Genomic DNA, 20,328 nt, shown 5'->3' with positions numbered 1-20,328 from the left:
AAAGGAGAATTCGTTTTCCTCAGCAACAACAGCAGCAACTTTGACTGGATTTGTTGCATTTAAAAGTAAAAGCTTAAAATCTTGTGATTGTTGGTTTCGAATTTTTTTATTGGTGTTGTGAATTTTTTATCAACAGTGGCAAAATTCGAAATTTCTCAGAAAACGAGACTGTCAAGTTTAAAACTCTGTAACTCAACAATGAAAGGTGATCTTACAATTCTGTGAACTGAACCTAATGATGTATCTAAGGAGAACAAATTGATATGTTACATATGAATCTCCAAAAGTTTAGTAATATGGAAATACAGCTTTTGCAGTACCCTTGTACACAACATAACAAGTTCACCTAGGATACAAAATGACATATAACACTTGTTCGCTTTCTATTGTCTAGTAGATGCCATTTACAGAACCGGAATATCTGTTCTCGATTCACATCTATTAATTTCTTAACTTCATGCTTCTATATTTACAAAACTTTCGAATATTTGAACTTTTCAAAAGAAAATTCAGGCAATAAGTGAAAATTCCGCTTTCAGCAATCATTATAATTTCACTTTCTCTCTAAGATGCAACAAATTTCAAGAAAATCTGTGTACGGGTCAATTTAAAAAAAGGTATTTGAGTTTTATATGCACTTGAGTAGGCCGCGTCGCAGTTGGGCCCGAAGTTAAGCTTACTCTTAAGCAAGATAAACAAGGGTTGTGACGTTATCACCGACTGCGTATAGTGCAATCGTTCTGTAACTGTGACTAGGTTCTGTCTTGTATGGTAAAACAACGATAACGTTGACACTCCGGGGAAGAAACGTTAAAGCCTCTTCAAATTCGGCAGATCGTGAAGGAAGTACCCCATCGCGCAGCTTCTTCGTAGTGCTAGCTGTTGCGAGAAAAGTACTGGGGAAAGTCGACTTATAACAAAGACGGAATAGTGTATCAAGGCACCTCAAAGAGCTAGTTGTCACGAGGAAATAGCATAAACTTTCATGTAGGACAGGCGCCAAGCGACTCACAGAGCCAGCTCGTTTTGCAACGAGAGGAATAAAATCATTGTTATTAGAACATTGGTCTGCTGTGCTCAAAACCTGAGGTTTGATTTCACGGTCTCGAACACGCTTGTTCTTTTTTTTTTCTTTTTAATTGAGACGCCTGAATTGTGCTAAAACAGAAAACACCTTCCTGACTACCGACCTACCTCAGACTTCCTGGAATAAGGACAGAATGAGCAGCCTGTATGAGCATGATAGAATCAACGGTTGTTGAAAATTAGCATTTCTGCCTATGGGTCGTTTGTTCTTTGTGTCCTTGTTTTTGCTGCGCTAAACCCGATGCCATGCCCGCGAAATTCTTGACAGCTGGACAACGACGTAATGGAAATGGCGAATTGGCATCTGCGCTTTCTTCTGCTCACGTTTACTCCATCGACGTCGTACACTCCTGCGAAAATTTTCTTTAAAATCATATGAGTGGCACATATTGTTGAAGTCGGTAAGAAGAAGCTGTGGTGAGCTGGGAAGCTGGTGCAGCGTGTCTCGGCAAGAGGTGCACAGCAGATTTCGGCAAGAAATGCGTCTCAAATTCGTAGCCTAGGCAGTGGAGAAACACGACAAGAACGCCACCACCGACAAAAGTATCTAGGCGTTGTCCAGCCACAAAGCAATAGCGCAACAGCACGTCTGTCTCGAAGCGGTGCGTGCTTCCGGACAATTTTATTTATCAATAATTGGAATGCAAAGAGTATGTGTTACTGCACCACGTATCTCGCAGCATGTCAGTATTTTTAGTTTCTCAGAAAATATAGCGAATTGGCATTGCTTACAAGTGGGATAGTTTCGCAGTTGCCGAAGCCAGCAAGCAAAAAAGCTGAAAATGAAGTGCAATTTCAAACACAGTGGTCTATCTAGCCTTAGTGTTATATTAAAATAAACTGCACCTGCTACTTTTTTTTGGATGGGGGCAATATTCAACAAACGTTGGTGCGAAAATGGGCTGCGTTAATAAGTGCTTTTACCTGGGCAAGCTTTGCATCCGTAGTTTTCTCTTGATTCACCCAAAAAGATGCCTGCGATAATAGTTGAAATTTGTCGAAGGAGACACCCCGCAACATTATGGGGTGACAAGCATTGAAGAATAACACTATGGGTGCTATAACATAAATTTATTCCACACTTTTCTATTCCAATTCTGCAATCAATCCTCCGCAATTTGTCAAGAACTTTGTTGGATCACCCCCACTTCACCTGCCTGCTACGCGACGTCATGAAAACTGCTATAGCTCCCCATCTAATATGACGGGTACAGTCTGATTAGGCATGATTCGACCGAACAGAAGTAAAGTTATTATTTCTGATTTGACGCCTTTCGCCATTAGCCCTCGGCTATTGGTCAAAAATTTTTGGGCTGCACCCACTTCTCCTGCCTTTCACGTGACATCACAAAACTGCAACAGCTCACCTCGTCAAAGTGACGTGCCCGCGTTAAAGATGCATTAATATGCCGAAAAAAAACAGAATTTTCTTCTGAATAGCCGCAGCCTGCCCCGTTCCGAAAGGTATAAAAGATGGCTGCCGCCAATCGCTAAGGCACTGCTTACTCGTACCTGCCGGAGAGCACGGGTTTATTTGCGTGTAAAAAAACTTCTTGCGTTGCTGTGTAACGTTTTCAAGCACTTTCCGCACGTTTACGATCTCGTTCTGCCAACTCATCTTTGCTGAGGATCCCTTTTAGCGTCATTCTTAAGCTTCTGTTGCATGCCACTACGATTGTCGACGAGCCACCGGAAGCGAACTAAGGGAAAGGCGACCAATCGCTGACGCCGGCACCACCCTCTTCATCCGCTTATCACTTTTCCGTGCAGTGTCTCGGCCCCATCGAATCCCTCTCCCCTTGAGCGTGCTGCTCGCCTCTTGTGAGCCAATTAGATAAGACAAGGCGGTCAGCGTAGGCAATGTTATTCGTTTTTCAAGCAAACAAAATTGGACTCCTATGAACGAGGAGAGCGTTTGATTGGTTTGTTCAGACAACCCTGCGGGTGACCGCCCGATGCTTGCGTCGAAGGTTACGCATATTTGGCGTCAGGAAATTAGAATAAAGACAGATTGGAATAGCTTTACGTTATAGGGATCCATGTTTCTGTATTGGCTTCTTGTGTTGCGCTAAGCCTGTATTGCACAAGTTGAAAAGAAGTAAAGCAATATCTAGTGCCGCGAAAGTTGCCAGAGGATGCGTTAATATGGTATTACCGTTCGGATCTCTTGTTATGAAATAATGACGCCAACTTATCATCAAATTTTATGCAGTACTTGGCTCTAGTAGTAAAGGCAGCACCGATAATTCTCCATGGAACTGGTGAAATCGGAATAGCCAAGAATGTAAAAAAATCTGAATATAAAAAATTCTAGTAGTCCAACAAGTGCCAATCTTAGAAGTTGTATTTAGTAACCATTTCACGACCTCGCCTTCATTGCAGGCCCACGTGGCTCACTGATGTTGCCCTCCGGGGCACACTTCACTTTCTCCTTATTTGCATCTGTTTTAGACTGGTGCTAATATTTTACACAGTTAACAAAGCCCATATAACAAAGAATATTATATACAGCTAACAAAGCCGATATATGATTTATACCATTTCTTGTAAATATAATTTGCAACAACTTATACTTTGAATATTGTGTTGCTGTTGTGCAGGTTCTGTAGAAAAATGTACCGGCATTGAAACAACGAAACAAATTAAGGAAATTGAAGGACTAATGGTTTATGCTTTCAACGGAACACGAAAAAGAACCCAGAGAGTGGTTCACCGTTGTCTATACTAACAATTGAAATTTAAATATTGTGCAAAATATGTTTAACATTCCCCTGCTTGTCTGGTTCTTTGCAAGCTACGCATCTGCCATTAACTTACGCAATGAGTGCATATACTTCGTAGCACAATCAAGTGCTGCCTTCTAAATAACCACAGCAGTTCTGATGCGTAATATTACTACCGAATATGTGCCACATCCTGAAAAAGCATAAATTGAGGACAGGTTAAAACAATGAAAGTGAAATCTGTCATTCAGGGCACAAATACACCAAAACAAAGTGTTCCGCCTACCACACGGCTGGCAGTGATTTGTACACAAGCTATAGGGGCACCTGATCAATTCAGTGGGCAAGCTGAAGCGAGTGTGCACATAAAGCATGCATCGGGTGCACGTCAACTACTGCAAGTGCGTGAATCACAAGCAATCAACTGTATTGTTCTTTCTCGTAGTTGCATTTTACCTATTTTCCCTATATCAGTTTGCCTTAGAGCCCTGGCATATTAAGAGATATTTGAATGCCTAAAGTTATTTTTTAAATTATTACGGTAATTGCAGCACCACAGTTTTTTTTTCTAATATAGAAGGCAAGGACTAATAGGAGAGTCTGACTGCACTTTTCTGTCGCAATTATTTCTTTCAAACGAAACGCAGCAACAGTTCGAAAATTTCTGCTATGTCTTGCCTCACCTTACCCCGATTATTTAACTGGGAGCACACGAACGTCGACAGGTTTCCGTCGGTCTCGTCTCTTGCGCTATTGATGTGCGACGCTCGCAGCGCCACTGCTCATATTGCGCAAATTCGAAGCAATTGTGGTTTAATGCAAGATTATTGCAAGAAGCTGGGTGTTCTCAGTTCGAACCCGAACAAAGTATATTACAAGGTTCCGTAATTTCGAACAGATAGCCTGGAACCTATTGATAATTGTTTAGCGTTGTAAAACATGTCACTTCCTGGCCCAAAACGGTTATATTCACGGTAACTAAGATGCCAAGATTTAATAATTGGTAATTAGAGAGCGACGTCACGAAACTGTCGCCGTGGGCACCTGTAACACGAGGGTAAAAGCAAAAAAAAATACAAAGAACATAAAGCCTCGTTTTAGTTGATCGATCGAGAGCACGGTGGGAGCGTTCGTATAGTTAAGCGTGCTGCATAAACACGAGCCTGCAGTCATGGGCGAGGCCCGGTGGTAGGGTTCATGTCTCGAAAGCGGCGTGGTTTCGTGCTCTCACCGGATAGCACGCTGCGCAAACATGTGCTAACTGGACTGGAAAGGAGCGATAATGGTGTTGGAGAGTGCAGTAGAAGAGCGACGGGTGGCAGCGGGGTCAGTGCGTCTCTTGGATGTAGAAATTAGGCCAACAACGCACCGGCATGGTAGGAAACTAGATGTTAGACAAAGTGGCTGCACCAAGCTCTGTATCAAGTGTGTGCCACTGCATATTAATCATGGCTACATAGCTTGCATATGATGGGATACATATGCAAGCTGGATACATATGCAAATACTACTTGCAGATGATGGGATACATACATACGTACATACATACATACATACATACATACATACATACATACATACATACATACATACATACATACATACATACATACATACATACATGCATGCATGCATACATGCATGCATGCATACATACATACATACATACATACATACATACATACATACATACATACATACATACATACATACATACATACATACATACATACATACATACATACATACATACATTACCAGAACATATTTGCTTTATTTCCTTAGTATGAAGTCCGTAGGTTTACGTGAAGGCAAATGTAACAATGGTTCTGGGCCGCACGACAACACTTCACGTGCTCATGAAGGTCATGTTACGTTAGCAAGCTGCTTGCGTCGACTTTCTCAAGCAAGACAGCCATTGGTATTGCGGGGAAGTAGTATCACGGAACTATGCGCAGCTTCGCGCGAGTTTCATATAAAGCAAAACACTATAGCTCGACTGAAACAGAAGCCAGGCACTGATGGGAATTGAATACTGATAAACAGGCTCACTTACTGAACTTTGTGTGATATTTGGTCCATTTAATGCACTTCATGCCATACTTTTACGAGGAGTTCCTCACGGCGAAAATTGCAGCTAAAAGTGACCGAAATTTAAATTTTGGTAGATTTGCACGCTGTTTTATAACTTTTATACGGTGTTCTGGGGCCGTATAACGTAAACCTATTCCAATATGTTTTTTTTCCAATCTCCTGATGTCAAATTTGCGTAAACGCCGACGCAAGCATCGGGAGGTCACCTGCAGGGTTGTCTGAACAAACCAATCAAACGCTCTCCTCGTTCATAGGAGGTCCCTTTTGTTTGCTTGAAAAACGAATAACATTGCCTGCACTGAGCGGCTTGTCTTATCTCATTGGCTCACAAGGGGCGAGGAGCATGCTGAAGTGGAGAAGAATTCGATGGGCCGAGCCACTGCTCTGAATATTGGCAACCGCATGAATAGGGTGGTGCCGGCGTCTGCGATTGGTCCGCTTTCGCTTACGTATGCGGTGGATCGTCGAGAATCACGGTGGCATGCAACGAGAGCTTAAGAATGATGCTAAAAGGGATCCTCAGCAAAGAAGAGTTGGCAGAACGAGGTCGTATACGTGCCGAAAGTTCTCGAAAACGTTACACGGCCACGCGAAGTTTTATTACACGCAAATAAGCCCATTACCTGCGGCAGGTGCGAGTAGCCAGTGCGAGAGCGTTAGGCGGCAGCCATCTTTTATTCTTTTCAGAACGAGGCAGCCTGCGGCTATTCAGAAGAAAATTCAGTTTTGTTCGGCATATTTTTTGTTTATGTTATTTTTATTTATTTATACTGCAATCCCCACCGGGATTTTAGCAGGGTGGGTTACAATACATGAGAGAAAATACAACATAATGGCACACAAAATACATGTACATGCCTAGGTCACAGTCAAGAAAGTACACAAAAAGAAATTTAAGCAAAACATTTATCAAATGTGCAAATGAAACAGAGGAACAATCAACGCATATATCACATAGACAGTCACTATAAAATACCCAGTTATGTTTCAGCCATCAAGAACGGATGCGAAAGCTGACAAAGTGTCTGCTTGAACGATACAGCTGCTGAGGTTATTCCAGTTTCTGACTGTTCGTGGAAAAAATGAATACTTGAAAGAGTCATTATGAGAAGGAAAAGGTATTATTGTTAGTTCATGTCTTTGAAGTGTTGAATAACCGAAAGAAAATGTAATCCATTCGCTTACGTTGACTTTATAGTGCCCCTTAACTAACTGATATAAACATTTTAATCGTGATGAGCGATTTCTATCGGATAAAGGGGTTTGGTTAGCGCTAGCTTGTAGTTCAGTGACTGAGCTGCGTCGAAAGTTGTTTTAAATGAACTGTACGGCTTTCTTTTGGACGTTCTCTGGTTTCAGAATATTACCTTTTGTATAGGGGTCCCATATTATAGCAGCATAGTCTGAGACTTGGAGGACAATGGATGTGTATGCTAATCTTCTTACAGCAGGGGTAGCCAAAGTTAACTTTCTTAAAGAGAATAATTTTCTATAAGAATTCGCTGTAACGTAGTGAATATGTTTGTTCCACCTGAGATTGCTTGAAATCCATTACCCAAGTTATTTGTATTCAGACACTTCTGACAACAGCACAATGTTAAAATTCTACGGAAACAATAAGGGCCTTTTCCTTCGAGTGATCCGCATGAAAACGGTCTTGTCGAAGTTCATACACATCTGCAACCGCTTACACCAAGATGCAACACGCAGAAAATCATTGTTTAACAATGCCTGATCAGATTGATCATTAACCTCCCTATATAGAACGCAGTCATCCGCGTACAATTTTATTTTGACAGAGATGTCTTCTACCATGTCTTTTATATACCTAAGAAAAAAGAGTGGCCCTAGGACCGAGCCCTGCGGGACACCTGATTTCACTGGTAACTGGTTAGATTGATGGCCTTTGAATGCAACAAACTGGTGGCGATTGTTCATATACGCTGATACCCAATTGACAAGTTGAGAGTTTTTAAGCAGACTGTTTAATTTAAATAACAATGTAATGTGCGATACATTGTCAAAAGCTTTCGAGAAGTCCATAAAAACTGCATCAATTTGTTTTACGTCATTTACAGATACGGCAAAATCATGAATGGTAGCAACTAGCTGGTGTACAAGTTGAGTACCCTTTCCGAAATCCATGCTGGCATTTTGTTAAGATGTGAAGTGAACTGCTTGAGTCTAGCCACGTGAACAACTTGCGTCACCCGTGAACGCCGATTACTTGCCGTCACTTTGGCGACGACATAGTTCACATCACTCAAGCGGCTCAGTATAACGAATGGTCCGGTGTGAGTGTCGAGAAACTTGCGGTACAATCCCTTTTTGCGAACAGGTGTCCACAACCAAACATAATCACCGGGAGTAAAGCTGACGGAGATATGCCAGGCATCATAGCGAATCTTCCTGTTGCCTTGTGAGTACAACCTCCTACGATGCGCCAGTCGACGTGCTTCCTCAGCACGACACAGAGTTTGGGCGATGGAAGGCACTTCTTCCACACAGGTCCCTTTAACTCGCTCAGCGAGCTTCGTCTGCCCCCGGGGAAAATGTCACAGCACTGCGCGGCTGAGGCAGTGAAAGAAGAAGTAGATTGTGCGCGCGTGATCTCGCGGTACTCTGCGCCGGCTGGGCATGGCCTTTAGCTTCCCTCTCGGACCTCATTTCACCGTTTCACCCTGTAAATATACATTATTAGTAACAATATTATTTATTGTTAGTAACACAGCCTCGTGATCCGATATACCGGGAAATACATCGCACTTAGTGTGACTACTTATGGTCCCACTTACAAAAAAGAGGTCCAGGACTGTTTCAGAATTACGCTGTATTCTAGTACAGGTATCCACTAACTGTAATAAATTAAAAGAAAAAGGCAATGTCCAGCATGGCCTCCCCTAAGCTGTCGTTGTCACGTTTGACCCACATCGTTTCCCAATCAATGCTAGGCAAGTTAAAATCTTCCGAGAGAATAATCTGGTCAGCGGGTTTCACGTGCTCGCTCACGTATAGCTTCAAAGAATCCAAAACTTCCACACCAGAATTAGGAGGTCTGTACAGAGCAGCTTTGATATATGGAATATTTTCATGGTAGGCCTTGCAAAAAATGCATTCGACATCTAATAAATCAGGCATTTTTAAGAGCCTAATGTTATTCATGACAAGGATGGCTACACCTCCGCCCCTGCTACCCCTGTCTTTTCTGAAAGCGCTATACCCAAGTGGAATGAACTCGCTATCATATATTTCTTCATTTAACCATGTCTCCGTCAAGACAAGGATATCTGGGTTATACGACAAAAGAATTCCCTCTAACTCTGTACGCTTGTTTATAATGCTGCTACAATTTACGTTAATTATTCCTAAAGAGCCACGCTTGTGCTTAGTCTATCAATTTTGAGGACTTGGTTTCTTCAGCTTATAACGGCTTTTCTTGCAGCATCTCAACCAAACAAAGTCCCGTTGATGCTGAACTTATAATGCAGCTTTACTTTCATGTTTTTCTGCCTTTCTTCCTTAGAACTCCCCCATAAAAGCCTCCGTTTGTCATGTACTCGCTTAGAAAAGTCTTCAGATAGCGACAGTTCACTAGCCTTTAGTTTATGCGATGCTCTAAGCAGGGCATTCTTTTCTCGGTAGTCAAAAAATTTTAGAATCACTGGACGGGTTTTATTTTCGCCTTTTCTTCCGAGTCTGTGACACCTTTCGATGCCTGTTACGTTAATGCCTAGCTTTTTATTAAAGACTTCATGTTTTACATTTCGTTCTAAGTCTTCTGAATTTCAACTCTTTGAAATTCAATTTCTCGTTTGGTAGATATAGAAATGCGTATGAATTTTTATATTACCAGACGAGAAATGGGTAAATATTGAAGATGTTTACAGTTACGCAGTAAACAGCTTCAATAATTACCCATTTAGACGTAAGTTCGTTTCGTAAGACGTAAGACGTAAGACGTAAGTTCGTAAGACGTAAGTTCATTTGAATGTCACGTGGTGACATTCAAATGAACTTACCCTAATTATTTGCCTAAGTTTGGACTGTCTGCAGCTTGGTTTGCGATTTGAGTTCTTGCGTCTATAAACAGTGGATCAGATAGAAGAGGAAGTCGTCGCGCTTTGTATGTACGCGACTATTCAAGAGTCTTCACTAAACATGGCCTTCCCAAAAAACTGTCTCAACACAGATCAGTCGCTAAGCGGGTCCATCTGTTATGTACGAACATGTAGCAGCCTCCTTTCCTGCTTTAAATGCTACAGTCCTGCTGCCGTCACCGCAGCAGCCTGCGCAACACGAATCCTTACTAGGAAACGTACGCGGGAAGCGCTACATGCTTCGCATGAGGAGCAGGAACGCCTTATCATCAAGTATGTGGTTCGGAAGTTTGATTGGCGATTGTTCTTTATTGACACGTATAGTGTTCTGTATGTTCTACACGTGATTACAAAGAATGTATGCACTGTTCCCTTCACTTCGCTAAGTGCTTGTAGCCTCTGCTGTGCGGGGCTACGAGTCATTGACATGACAAGAACTTTATTCAAGTCCTGAGGGACTCAGATCTTGGGGAGCCAAGACCGAAGGCTCCCGAAGATTAAGTCGGTGGCTCCGCCCATGATGGGACCGGGAGATCAAGTCCCGCCGCAATGTCCTGGGCCCTCTGCAGAATGTGGAGATTGCTGCTCTTGAGAGATTTCTGCCATTGTTCTTTCGTGATGGGTGGAGAGGCGTTAAGCGCTGGCCACAGCCAGAGCTTGTGGTCAAAAGAGCATGAGTCATGAGCATATTTGGGGCACCACTGTGAGTGTTCAGGATCTATCTTGTTAAGGGACCAAGTAATGGTACATGAACGGGTTTGCAGGAGTGTGAGTGTGGTAGCCTGAGGTCTGTTCAAATTGGCGTGAAGGGGTGGAAATGTCCTCCTGCCTAGTCGATAATGGGAAGCAATTTCGGGGGAAGTACATAATGAATCTTTGTGGATGTTGACCTCGTTCAAAGCCTGGCTACCGGCGAAAGTGCGGCGCATGAAATCGCGTGCTCTCCGGTGGGCCTGCTCGTTAGGATTATATCCATACGGGTTAATTGAGCTGTCTAGATGGGCTGGGAATCAGGAAATTTGGTATCCTCCTTCACTGCTCCCCCTAGTCCTTTGAAGTGCTTTAATCAAAATACTGTTCGCCTGTTCAGATATGAGGGCTGACGAGAAGGATCTAACCGCCGTGCGTGAGTCCGAGAAGACGATAGCGGGAACTTTTGAGCTGTAGAAAGCCAGAGCGATCGGCGCTTCCTCCGCCACATGCGCAAACTTCGTACAAACAGAGACTGCATTGACCAGGTTGCCTTCCGTGTCTACCACCGAGACAGCGAACTCATCCTCACTGTCATATCTAGCAACATCGACAAAGAGAGCATCTAGTTGCTGCTGATTGATTTTTTAAGGATGGACTTGGCTCTCGCGAATCTTCTACCCTCGTTATGCACTGGGTGGATGTTTCGCGAGGCGAGGTCAACCATGATGCGACTTCTGGTTTCCCGGGTCAAGCTAACTTTGGTTGCCGGTTCATGTCTGGGTTGAATTCCCGCTTCTTCTAAAACCTTAATCCCTGGCTTAGTGGATGAAAGTCTCATTATCTGAGCCGCTGTGTGAGCTTCTATTAGTTCATCGATGGTATTATGGAGTAGTAGCTCCAGCAGCTTCTCAGTGCTTGTGGACTGCGGAAGGCAGAGCACGCGCTTGAGGCCGGTTCTGATTAGGTAGTCGAGCTTGGCCTTTTCCGCTTTACCCCAATTAAGGTATGGCGCGATGTACATGACATGACTTAGAAAGAATGCCTGAGAAGCTCTGAGCAAATCGTCCTCGTTGAGACCGCCTCTTCGATTTGAGACGCGGGCTACAAGTCTTAGATCATTACTAGCCTGTCCAGCGAGCCTGTTGGGGGCCGTCGAGTTACAGCCCTTGGCATCAATGAGGAGACCTAGTATCTTGACCGAGTTTTTCCCCGGTATGGGATGCCCATCTTTAGCTTGAATTTCTATTGGCAGAGTTTCCAGAGGCACTAGATTTCGGACCCCCTGATTGGACTGGCGGTATAACACTAGCTCTGATTTAGCCGGGGAGAGTTCAAGGCCCGTGTTTGAAAGAAAATCTTCGGTAGCCTCCAAGGCGCTTTGTAACGAGTGTTCGAGCTTGGCTAGCGATCCACCCCACACCCAGATCGTGATATCGTCCGCATAAATGGCGTGATCCACATTCGGAATTGCAGCGAGGCGAGTGGAGAGTTTGTACATGGCTATATTAAATAAGATTGGGGAAAGGAGCGAGCTCTGCGGGGTCCCGCAGGTGCCTAGTTCGTAGGGTCCTCCCGTGACTATGCCTAGTCGGAGGTGTGCCTTGTAATCCGCGAGAAAAAATATCGTGTAATCATGAAACCACTGGCCCAGGTAAAGAGACGAAATCTCCGTCAGGACGTGTTTATGCGCGACACTGTCGAAGGCCTTGGAGAGGTCATGTGCGTGGATCCCTCTCACGTCGCGGGTAGGGTTGTGAAAGATTGCTTTCTTAAGCAAAAGCATAGCGTCTTGTGTGGACAACGCCTGTCTAAAGCCGATTAGGTTATGCCTAAAGATCTCCTTGCTTTCAACATGTTCAGCGATCATGTTCGCGTGGTGCGCAACCTTGGCGATGCATGATGTAAGGGAAATAGGCCACATATTTATTTATTTATTTATTTATTTATTTATTTATTTATTTAAGATACTTTCAGGGCCCGAAGGCATTACAGAAAGGAGTGGGTGAACATAACAAAACATTTGTGCAATATACAAAGACAGGTTCAATGTGGCGTTTCATGAATGCTGGGTTTGAAGGTGTCGGTATCCAGGATGGCTGCAACGGTGGCGGGAAGGTGGTTCCAATCTTTGCTTGTGCTAGGGATGAATGCACTACTGCAAAGTTTAGTACGTGAAGACGGCACACCAACTTTGAAACTATGGTCAGAGCGAGATGATATGTATGACGGTTGGGTGATGAGCTGTTCTTTCAACAAAGGGTTGTGGTGGTATATTTTATAGAATAGCGAAAGGCGGAAGCATCTACGACGGAAAGAAAGTTCTGGAAAGTTAAGTGTTATCTTCATTGAGGTAACGCTAGCATGTCGGGAGTAGTTTGATAAGATGAAACGTGCTGCACGATTTTGAATGGCTTCTATGCTGTTTATGAGTGTAATGTTAGCTGGGTCCCAAATGGCGCATGCGTATTCTAGTTTGGAGCGAACTAATGTTTTGTACAGAGTTAGTTTCAGTGACGATGGTGCGGATGAGAAGTTTCGGCGCAAATAGCCCAACATGCGATTGGCATTGCTACATATAATGTCGACATGCATGTGCCAGGAATGGTTGCTGGTGATGTTTAGTCCAAGGTATTTGTACGACGAGACAACTGAGAGAGGGCTATTATTCAAGAAATATGTATGCAGATTAGTAGTATTAGTACGCTGTGATACCCGCATGCATTTACATTTGCTTAGGTTAAGCTTCATAGACCACTTGTTACACCATAACAGAACGTTATTAATGTCGTCTTGGAGTTTACGATAATCATTGAGGTTAGTAATTTTATTATATATAACGCAGTCATCAGCAAAAAGTCTAATAGTTGAAAATTTCACACAGGAAGCAAGATCATTAATATAGATTAGAAAAAGTAGAGGACCGAGAACCGACCCTTGCGGCACGCCTGACGTTACCGCGAGGGGCGCAGACGACGAATTGTTAGCGATTACGTATTGTGTTCTATCAGCAAGAAAGTTTTTAATCCAGTCCAGTACTAGCGGGTCAATGTTAAGAAGGTTAAGTTTATAGATTAGTAGGTTATGGGATACGGTATCGAAGGCTTTAGCAAAATCGATAAAGATGCAATCGGTGTCAAATCCTAAGTCGATGTTAGAAAAGAGGTCGTTAGTAAAGCAAGCTAGTTGCGTTTCGCAGGAGAAGGATTTCCTAAAGCCATGCTGACTGTTGTTAAAAAAAGAGTTCGTCTCAAGAAAATCAACTATGTGGGAATATATTATGTGCTCCAGAATCTTACAGGGAATGCTGGTTAGTGATATGGGACGGTAGTTTTCGGGACAATGTGTGTTACCTGATTTGTGAACCTGATTATTGTGTACCTGATTATATATATGTGGGGGTTTTCCTGGTTTGGGTATGAGTAACACTTTTGCGGTACGCCAGTCTATTGAGACCTATCCACTTTTCCATACTTCATTAATTATGGCCGTGACTATCTCGATTGCCCTATGGTCTAGGTTCTTGAGGAGTTTGTTCGTGATTCCATCAGGTCCCGGGGCTGATCTGCCATTTAGATTGAAGAGAACGTATCTTATCTCTGACATGGTGAAAGGTTCGTCTAGATGAGGTGCCGAGAATCCCATGTAGTTCACACGCTCTACCAGGCGATCCGCGTCTTTGACGAGGGGGAGATAAGTACGTGCTAAGATGTTGGCTAATTCCCTGTCGGTGAGACCGATTGCGGTTTCCTTCTTAATGAGTCTATCCGTTGCAAGGCTAAGGGTTTCCTTGGACTTTTTATCATTGAGGAGACTTTTCAGTAAGCTCCATTTGCTACCTCTTCGCATACGCCCATCCCTTTCGGTACACGTCTCATCCCATTGCTGCCCGGCGAGCTGGGCGGAATAGGTTTCAATCTCCTTGTTAAGTAGCGCGATTTTCGACCTGAGTCTACGATTACGCTTTTGGGTCTTCCACCTGGCTGAGAGGGCGTGTTTGCTTTGGGCGAGACTTGCTCACCTGGCGTGAAGGTGAGCAAGTCTCGAGTCCATTTTAGGAACTTCCAGATCCGTAATGATTTCTTTGGTTGCTCCTTTACCCGCCATGTTCAGATTATTTAGCAGATCTGCATACGTTTCGTCTGGCGGGACTGTTTCATTTCTGATTTTTTGAAAAAGGTCCCATTCGACATACTCATATCTCGCGGGTGGTCTGGATTTGACACGCAACAGAATTTCAAGTATGTAATTGTCACTGCCTAGCCCCTCGTGGAGGTTGTCCCACGTGCCTTCGATACCTCGGAGGAAGGTGAGATCGAGAGTTGCATCTCGACTGACCGAATTACCGGATCTGGTGGGGAACGTTCGGTGTGTGACGAGTATTAGGCCGAGCTCTACAGCGCTGAAGGCCAAGTTCGTTCCTTGTGTACTTTTGTAACCGTACCCCCCTTCCGTATTGGGTGCACTAAAGTCGCCCGCAACAACGAGAGGTGTGCTTCTCGCCGCCCTAGTCGTGGTACCTAGTAATGTTTTAAAGTCTTTTTTCCTGTCCGATGGTGCGCTGTACACGTGGAGAAGGAAAATTTTTTAATTGATTGTTATGCTGGGTACGATTTCTATTACCTGGGCCTCGAGGCCCGCTTTGTACGCGTGGACATCGTGCTCAGCGATTGATGTTCTTTCTGATTAGGGTAGCGATACCTCTGCCCTTTTCTCTCCTGTAAGCGACCGTGCGGTACCCCGAGAGGGAAATTTCAGCTGCACATAGCGTTTCCTGTAACAATATAACTTGCGGCTTGTCCGCAATAGACCTGATAAGCTGCCCCAATGGGGCCTTGCGCCTCTGAAAACTTGCGCAGTTCCACTGCCAGATATTCAGATTGTTGCTTTTCACCTTCGCCATTTTGCCCACTGAGAATTATGAATGAGCCCTTTAGCCCCACTTCCGGGATTCGGGTTTACCTGATTCGGCACTGCCGACACCGTAAGCGTGCCTTTGCCTTGGATCTTGGGTCTCTCTAGTTGAGTTAATCTTGTCTCCTTCCCGGAGAGCATTTCCATCATGCGTCCTAGGGTCTTTTCTATGGCAGCAAGCTTGCCTCTGCTGTTTATTTTGGCAGGAGGATCGGCAGCGGTAGCTATGGCTTCGCTCGGCTAGCCACCTCATTCTCCTATTCTGTCTCGCTCACCGGTTCTGGGTTGGGGGCTTTACGCTTGGATTTTCCAGCAAGTGAGCCTAGATCTTTAATTTTGTCCTCATCGCGGTTCGAGATTGGCCCTCTAATGCTATTTAAGGCCTCTTTAAGCTCTGCAAGTTCGCGCCTGAGCTGTTGATTTTCCGCCTCAAGTGATAGGATTCGGGGATCATTCACTTGCACTGACTGTGCCTCACCACTTGCTCTTTTGGCCATCGTAGTCTTTTTTCCCATTGACGGCGCTGTGCCAGAGCCCTTGACTTTGTTCGCCCACTTGGCCCGTTTCGCGGGCTCGGAGCGAGACCGGGACCAGGATCTCGATCTGGACGCACTGTAATTCCCGCCTTTCCCTGAACTGTTTGGCTTCCTGCAGCGAGATCGCTCCCTCGATTGTGTGCGGGCTCGCAGGTTGGAGCCACCATATGCTGCCGGAGGTTTCACCGAGCTCTGTGCGTAGGAGGTACTGATGTCATCGCCGCTGGCCATCTGTTCTTTCCGCAACATTTGTCGTCGCCTTCGACGCCGACACCTAGAGCTACACGGGATCTGGCAGCATTGTTTGCGTGTCCTATCCCCGGTGATATGGGGGCCGCCGCATGCTTCACATTTGGCTGCGCATTGGTGTTCCTCCTCTTGTTACGCTGATGACTTCATTTTCCCACAGCTGCGGCACTTCTTTTCCTCTTCGCTACTGGGGCACACGTCGGTTCGATGACGCACGTGGCCACACGCGTAGCATACATCCACCTGCCGTTTGTACAGAAAGCATGGGACGAGGGTGGCTGCACACATAACCGAGTTGGGCGCTCGCATGCCATCGAAGAGTATAACAACTACTGGTATGCTCTTAATTCTTCTGACTTCTAATGCCCTATGGTTTCTTGGGTTCAGACTCATCTTCTTAAGGGCTCTTTCGTTAAATGCAGGGTCGATGTTTCTTATTGCACCTTTGCACTTTTCATCAGGGGTAGAAATGTAGGCTGACACCCCAAAGGTGCCGAGTTTAGTATGTATCTTGCTGATTCTCGCACATGCCCTCGCGTTTTGATTGCGAGGGGTATAGATAACGAAAATGTTCTGCATCGTGTTTGGGCACGCGGTGTCCTCGGCAGTCTGCTGTTCCGTCAAGGCCGTCGCCATGGCCAGGGCTTGGGCGAGGAGTATGATGTCCGTTTCGGAAACGTCGAGGCCTCCCTTGGGGCGCACCATGATCGTGATTTGGTCCTTGGGTAATTTCGGTAGCCTCCAAGCTGCCGTTACCTGCTTCATGAACCTTTTCGCCGGCGAGTTGGCCATGCGGCTGCCAGCCGGCATATTCTTGGTGACACGTTGCCCACCATATTACGGCGTATTCGTTGGTTGTTTTCGTGTGCTGCCGAGGGCTGTCGTCCATCCCACTTGATCGAGCTCTTCCGGGTCGATTTCCATCCCCTTGACGACTATGGTCCCGGGCATGATTATTGTTAGTCAGTAGTTCGCTTGGAACTCCTGTCATACGCGCGGGTGGGGGGTTAGGCCTACGCCTTCTCGCGCTGCCGCGCCGTAAGTAAGCGTAGCCCGTTAGGGTTGGCACTCTCGGGGCGTGGTCGGAGATTCAAGGTGTCACAAGATGGTTAAAAGTCCACCCACCGATGAGAGTCCACTATCTGCGCAATTCTGGGAACTTGCCGCTTCTCAAAAGATATAGTTTCCGTCGGTCGGCTTCGCAAAACATCCAAAAACCATGGAAAATGGGAGCCGATGGCTCGTCCGCCCTACTCTGCGCCTTCTTCTTCCTCTTTTTCCTCTTCCTTCCTTCGAGTCATTGCATTTTAAATTCTTACGGGGGTATGAGCCATTGAAGTTAATCGCTTTATGTCGACGGACGCGGAAGAATACCGAAATCCTAGCCATATACAGCTTCGCTGTAAAACGCACGATATGGACTTCAATAAACCTTCATATGAAAGTTGGTGCTGGGTCGTAACTCAATTTTATTGTCGGCGTCACTTGAAGGTCGAAACAACATAAAAGCATCCTAATACCGCCAGCGGTCCATTCTTAAGTAATGGCAATCAATGGTTCGGCATTGCATCCTCCCGGAACCGAATGATATCTATGACGTTGTTTCATTTTACGAACAAAAAACAAGAGACTGATAATTTTTTTCAACTCATGGTTTTTAAATGAGGTTATCTCTTGTAATCTGTCGTCTAGAATAGTAGCTGCAAGGTGACCTAAAACAACTTTATTAAAAAAGCAAACGACCAACTATCAACAATTTGCAGAGACTATTGCAAGTGTCACATCTGATATCCTTGACAGCAGTGGAAAGACGCAATCGTCTCAGCATACAGCATAAAAAACTTCTTCATACTTGAATACATTAGGTCGGGCGTCTGCAGCATCGAGATTCAATGCCATTGTAATAACTATAGCCAGTTTATAGTTCGAGCTTCACGGCGGTGAGGCTACCTTTGCTTTAAAGTAGGTATGTTACACCATATATAGCGCTCTAGGGTAACCTATATTTACTTAACCCGCAAATAGAAGTAGGGTAAGGCAATTTCTGGCTGGGCTAGTTGCTTTTGCACTAGCAAGGTGTAACAAGCGGAAAATTATAGTCAAGTTGCTGTCCTCCTTTTTGCAGGTTTTAAAGTGTGCATTTATTAAGACTCGATAATATATGCCGTACATAACTACCAACCATTCGACAGTGGTTCTCACTTTGCGTATAGGCAGTGCCGTATCATCGACAACCAGTTTAATCATGTTGCCCGGCCAGAACTTTTCTCAAGCCCCATTTGTCTTGCTGCTGTTTTGTTTCTTCCTTGATCGAGTATAACGGCAATGTCCTCCACACTTCGCATTATACCTGGAACTGCTGCGATCATCAAGGGTGGCAAGCACGCCCGCGTACAGCGGTTTTATTCTGGGTTTGTGATGCTTCGTGATCGCAGTTCATTACAAGGGCCTTATTTATCGAAGACCGCCGGTCGTCCCAAGGTGCTGTTGTGCAAAATGCTGGGCAACGAGCAATTGGGCTGGTAGCAAAGAAACATATTTATTCTGGATCACTTACTGACCGCAATATTGCCGCTGCCTAGCGACGTTGGCTTCGAAGGGTAAATGAGGTTTACACTGCACGAGGAATGAGTTCTTTTTTATATAGGTTCACTACTTGGGAGCAGCCTTCTGTTTTCCTCCAAAAGAGCCGCACTGTTTATTCTGCGCAATGAAAACGGCCTGCTTGTTTGCGCAAACTCATTCAGTGTGATAGGAAACTGTCCTGCTGGGAATAATCAACTTTTTGATGTCGGCGCGAAATACAACTGCAACTTGACGGACCCGCTCGGGAAGATTATATATGTGTATATATATATATATATATATATATATATATATATATATATATATATATATATATATATATATATATATATATATATATATATACCTAATTAGTTTGCTGCATACGTGCATTTGTAACGAAACGAAGATTGTTCAACGGAAGCTAAATGCATAACAAAATTTACTGAATATAGGCGTATCTATAGAAACACGTCAACCTCGCGTATAACCAAACATTTATCATTTATTTCGTAGGCAACGGTGCAATAGGTAATCTACGCAACCTTTGCGCCTATCTGAACAAAACCGTGTATATAAAGATAATTATCAGGCGCCTGAATCAGATTCCATGAAAGAAGTAATGATACAAATTGACGCATTTCTCACACATTCTACAACCATACATTATTAGCTTTGCAGTGCAATAATACCTTGCTGTGGCGAAATATCCACATATCAGACGGTTGCCGTGATGATTTTGTTGTCACAAGCTTTATTTTGCAAAAATGAATTGTACCAATTTGCCAATAGCAATAGCAGTTACAAAATTTGAAACATAAGCGTTTCAAATTCAGGAGTGTTTGATATTCTACAGATCGTACGTAATGTGTGGTCTATATAAATTTCAGTAAGAAAAATTTTTTTAGCTCAACCTAAACCTTGCACGTGTCATCAGTACATAGTCGGCCGGATGGTGTCAAAAAGAAAAAAGAACTCTAAGAAAGGTGAGTGCGCTGCTTTACTTTCCGTCGTACACGTATATCTCTTTTGTAAAATTAAGGTGCAAGAAATATTAGTTATTGCTTGTTTCGCATCAAACAAGAGAAACAAAACATTAAACTCAAATCATCGGGTAAAAGGAATTACCATTGATTTGTCAAGCTTACATATAATTGATCACGCGGTTTTGACCAAAAGGTCCATTCAGGTATAAACAAGATTTTCAATTATGGAAGGATTTTGTATGCTAGTTTGGCCGCAATCAACGCAACCCGAACTATGATCAAATTGTTCTGACCCATGCCATTGCCTTCCATGTAGCCATGGTGTCAATAGAGAAACTGCTCTATCACAATCACCGTAACCACTTCGCGGCAGCATAGGGCCAGTAGA

This window comes from Dermacentor albipictus, chromosome 3 (assembly GCF_038994185.2).
Source record: "Dermacentor albipictus isolate Rhodes 1998 colony chromosome 3, USDA_Dalb.pri_finalv2, whole genome shotgun sequence".
Classification (NCBI taxonomy): Eukaryota; Metazoa; Arthropoda; class Arachnida; order Ixodida; family Ixodidae; genus Dermacentor; species Dermacentor albipictus.
The sequence above is the reverse complement of the archived record's forward strand: the minus strand, read 5'-3'. Positions refer to the sequence as shown.